Source organism: Mytilus galloprovincialis, chromosome 9 (genome assembly GCF_965363235.1).
Source record: "Mytilus galloprovincialis chromosome 9, xbMytGall1.hap1.1, whole genome shotgun sequence".
Classification (NCBI taxonomy): Eukaryota; Metazoa; Mollusca; class Bivalvia; order Mytilida; family Mytilidae; genus Mytilus; species Mytilus galloprovincialis.
In genome coordinates, this window is record NC_134846.1 from 43,838,200 (window position 1) to 43,843,552 (window position 5,353).

Genomic DNA, 5,353 nt, shown 5'->3' on the forward strand with positions numbered 1-5,353 from the left:
AAAAAATAGCCAAAAATTAATTAAGCCGTTTCAATGCAAGGAGAGTCTGGGAAACGCTTAGAATGCACGATTTTGCGTAATTTTTCTCACAGCTTCTCCAAAAAAAAAAAATTCGCCTCACTATCAAAAGAGGCTAGTTACGGCCCTGAACAAAATGTCCAAATCAGTTGCAATTGGCTTAATCCAAGCGATCGGTACGAGGAACAAAAACAAACATAAAAGCAATTGTAGACACAAATCACCGATATAAGCGTATTTGCAGTTACTGAAAGCAAGTTCATGCAAGGCCAATAACTTATAGGAAGATGTAGAATGTGTCAAAGATACAGCAATCCGATCAAACAGCAGACAATTATTCAACATTGTAAATATTTTAATGCTATTAAGTTTAACTTCTTTAACTTGGAATACCAAAAACTGACGGGAGTACCGCAGTGACTGGATTTTGAAGGTCGTTTTCTTCCAGTGCCACGGACTATCATTGATTTCGTTTTACTTTTCCTTCCAATCATCTCATGTAACATAATTTGTCTTATGATAAAACAAATGTTTACAGAAACAAAAAACAAAAAAAAAAAGCATTCAAACAAACAATATATATATATATATATAACACAGATTTTAAACTGGATATGGGGCATAAAAAATGATCGTTGTTTGATTAAAGACCGTGAATTGGACCCGATATTGAACTGTCACGGCAGAAACAGAAATATTTTTATTACCGTTTGCTCAACATGGAATTAGAGTAACAAGAGACTTAAAGTCCAGTGGCAAATATTTCATATTAACAACGACGAGCACATACTTATAATCAATCAAATTTGCAAGTAATGCGAGTGATTGACCGACATGATGGCCAAGAAATCTCTAATCGAATCTCGGTATGTCGAATAGATTCTCGACTCCTAGGAGTCGAGATTAAGAATTGAACGATGGACACTAAGGGCGTGAATTTTTCTTGCTACCTGATTGGAAGATATCACGAGACGTGAATAATTAAAATTTATTGATTGGTTAGGACAATCCAAACCAAGTAAATGTCCTTCAATCCCGTAGAGTATCGGATTTGTCGTCTCTATTTTAGCAATTAGATTTTACACAGGTAACTTTTATCTATAAATAGACGAATCTTCTGGAGTAAACAACAACGTTAAACGATACTACAAGTTCATAACGTGTGACCTCACGTGTGTGGTAAAATTTGTTGATTGATGCACGTGGCTATTCTAGTAAATGAATTAATCTACAAAGCGAGAGCTCTTTCCATTTTCATCAGCTAAGAGTCGAATTTAGCACTTTTTGAAAGGCTATCGCTTGTAGTGATGTAGCTTTCAACAGGCCGCTAAAGACCCGTCAAAAAGTTCTTAAAGGGCGTGGTGCTCTCCCTGCATAAAGTATCAGATGAAATATCCCCATTCAGAAAAAAAGCCGTACAGATAAACAGATTTTCCTTTATAGCATGGGTTTTATTGGCCGATAGATGAATTTCATATTCTTATACGCTGGTCAGTCATTAAAATGGAATGGGTTGGAACAAAATTTCACAAATATAAACAGATCACCATATAATGTTTGGTTGTGATGCAAAAATATGAGCGTCTGAGATTCTTCCGACTTTTCGAATTCAATCTTGTGAAGACTTGCTACTAACAGCAAAAATATGCTCATGTTACTTTGAATCTTGAAGGAACATAGTTAATAGAAGCATATATTCCATTTGAGTGCTGTTTGCGTAAACCAAGGAAGTATGTTTTTGGTGCTTTTTTCGAAAAAAAAAGTGCATTATCAATAAATCAGTTTTGACAAATTCTTATCTGATTGTAGTGCTTATGTTATACCACATACAACACCAGACGATCACCATCGGTTTGCCAACAAATCAGGATATATTGCGACGGATCCTGACATCCCAACATTTATTTCAAGAACATGAAATAACCAGATGCTCCGCAGTGCGCAGCTTAATACGACCGCAGAGGTCAAACCCTGAACAGTATGGACACAACATTCAAGCTTGACACAGCTCTGAATTTAGATTGTGCTTAAATAGTTGACGCAGAATATTTTTCTGACACAGAATGAATGTGGTCTAAGAACTTAAAAACATTAAATTGGACATTTACCTATGGCCCAATATCCAAAATCTAAATACATGGTTAATAAATGCAGCATATCAAGGAACAAAAACTATACTAAAGTTATAGTGCGAAAACAAAAAAAAAAATCTTATTTGTGCCCCTTTTTTGGCCCCTTATTCCTAAAGTTGGGACCAAAACCCTCAAAATCAATACCAACCTTCCTTAAGTGGTTATAAACCTTGTGGTAAAATTTAATTGATTTCTATTTACTTATACTAAAGTTATTATCCGGATATCATTCGTCTTCAGACGACGATGACGACGACGCAGGCGACGACGACGTGATACCAACATACGACAAAAAAAAAAAAAAAAAAAAATGGGTTCAGTGCAGATGGTACTTGTTAATACCAGTAATGCATTAGAATTAGTTTATACTTGATTAAACTCTTAAAATAATATGCTGTTGAGTTCAGTAATTGTCACATAGAATAAGTTGATATGTTCTTCAATACTTTCAGTTGCTCAGAGAACATTTCATTTATACGTTCAGGCATTTCGGAAATTCCTAAAATGTCTTCTAATTTTTCAAGGCATTTTTAACAAATGTAGCAAATGGCCTAAAATCTGAATTGAGCATTGAGAAGAGAGAATGCCAAGCATTCTCTGCACGTTAAGAACCCCTGCAACAACTCTTTGTGGGGTCCATATGTAACTAGCTGTTGAAAGGCCTGTGCCTATCCAATATATCCTCATTTTCCAATGGCACCCCAAAATTTCCCGACCTATATTATAGAAGTTATCTATTGTATATATTGGTAAATTGCTTTCATACTGAGCATGCATGAACTTTTTGCCACTGGACAATGATTAAGCAACCAACTATTATTCTTACGCAGATATCACTCTTCGTTTTTGTTGCTCAGTCTGATCACATATACTAGTATATAAAAAGTTTTGTAGACTAGTTTTTCTTTTCTTTTCTTTGTCTTTAAGTTTTGTTGTCTCGCCTGCCGCAAAAGTCACTGAATGCGAGGCATATGGATTACAGTTCAGCATAGGCGGCGTAAACTATTTGTATAGAGCTATAGAAATACAGTAGGTATAAAAATAAACTTGATGCTTCATACCTTTATGCAGATACATATGCTACAAAGTTGTCTGTTGCCCTTAAATAAATTTTCATTTTGACACCGACTGCTTAAAAAAATCTACATTTATTTGGTCATGAGAAATACTTACTTATAATGAGTAATTGGACAACTATATTTGGTGTATTGATTCCTTGCAGGGTCGAGCAGTCTGTCATTTATGGAACAGTGATAAAAAAATAAGTTTTCGCACATTGCAGTCCGTATTTCAGATTTAATAAGCAATAGGTCAACTATATTTCGTATATGGAATGATTGTAAAAGTGTTACAGTATATGTCTGACCGGCCGATCATCATTGAATCTGCCCTTGTCAGTTGACCTCAATTTCATGCGGTTCATTGGACAGTTTCGTTTTTATGGTAAGGTCTATATTTCTAATATACTGTAAACAATAAGGCTGCAGCATTTTTGTGTTTGGAATGTTTAAACATGTCTGTCTGGTAGATTTCACTCGACCTTGACCTATTTTCATTTGTCAATGATAAGTTTTCTTTGTTCTGTCGGTCAATCAGATACTATACCGTTATCTATAAGCAATAGGTCAACTATATTTGGTGTATGAATTAATCGTAAGGTGTGAATGTTTGTCTGGCATGGTTCATTTGAACTTGACCTAATTGTCATCATGGATCATTGATGGGACTTCTCTTAAACTGAGTTTTACTATGCGTATTGTTGTGCGGTTTGTTTTTTCTACATTGGTTAGAGGTATGGGGTGGGGGGGGGGGGGTGACATCTCAAAAAACATGTTTAACCCCGCTGCATTTTAACGCCTGTCCCAAGTCAGGATACTCTGACCTTTGTTAGTCTCAGTGTATGATTTTTGATTTTAGTTTCTTGTGTATAAATCGGAGCTTAGTATGACGTCCAATATCACTGAACTTGTAAATTTATTTGTTTAGAGGCCAGCTTAAGGACACCTCCGGGTGCGGGAGTTTCTCAGTGCATTGGAAACCCCTTAGGCTTGTCTGCTTTATGGTCGGGTTGTCGTCTCTTTGACACATTCCCCATTTCCATTCTCAATTTTATGTGATACTTGTAGTAAAACCATTCAACATAAATTCAAGCATAAGTAAAGCAGGTGAGATATTTCATCATCATGGGTACTCTTGTTTTGAGATGGTGTTGTAAAAGTCTTTTTTAAGTTATCAGTTTTGTCATCCCTCCTATGCAGGCTGCTTCAGCGTAGTTTTTAATCACTCAAACTTGTATTCTATTGCATAATAAAATAAGTGTTATTTTTGACATCACTACATTTATAATATATATCAAAGATTGCTTATCCTGTTTTCTTGGTTATTTTTATACTGTTGTTTTTTTTTTTTTTTTGGTTACTCTATCTAGAATTTTCTCCAAATCATATTTTCAATTGTTTTTCTTTGCTTTTCGTTTTGATTTTGACAATGGTGTTACACATTTCAGTTTTCATACAAATGTATCTACACATCTCGTATCCAAATTTCAATTTCGAAACCACTTTACTTATATTTACCATCTACTGACGATTACCTATTAACCAGATACTTAACCTACGGTAGTTGATTTATCAGTTATAATGGAACATTTAACTGAAATGTTTACAGGTGCTTTAAATTACAGAAACTTTATAGAGATATAAAAGAGGTTCCTTAGTTAGTTGCAGTTTAGTTAATAAACTTTGTTGAAGGCCATACAGTGACCTAATGTTGTTAATTTCTGTGTCATTTGGTCTCTTGTGGAGAGTTGTCTCATTGGCACTCATATCACATCTTCATTTTTATATATGTGGTCAATTCCTAACAATCCACATTTTTAATAGATGTACCACTCAAGGAGCAGGAACAACCACACCTTCTTGAGATCAAGAATAAACCCCCTTAGTTTTAGGTGGTGGTTTTTGTTGCTGTTTTGAGCTCTCTTTGTGGTGTTTTTATAAACTGCTGTTTGTCTTTTTTTTTTTTAAATTTTGACCAATTCAAACTAACAATTAAATTCTGCAATACAGGCATTTATGAATTAATGTGCTGTTCAGGAACTTTTTAAATATTTTTTTCTATTTTTGAACTCTTGGATTAGCTATTTTGAAATTCTTTAAAAAAGCTTGGCAGCTAAACTATGTATATTAATCAAAAATAAACTA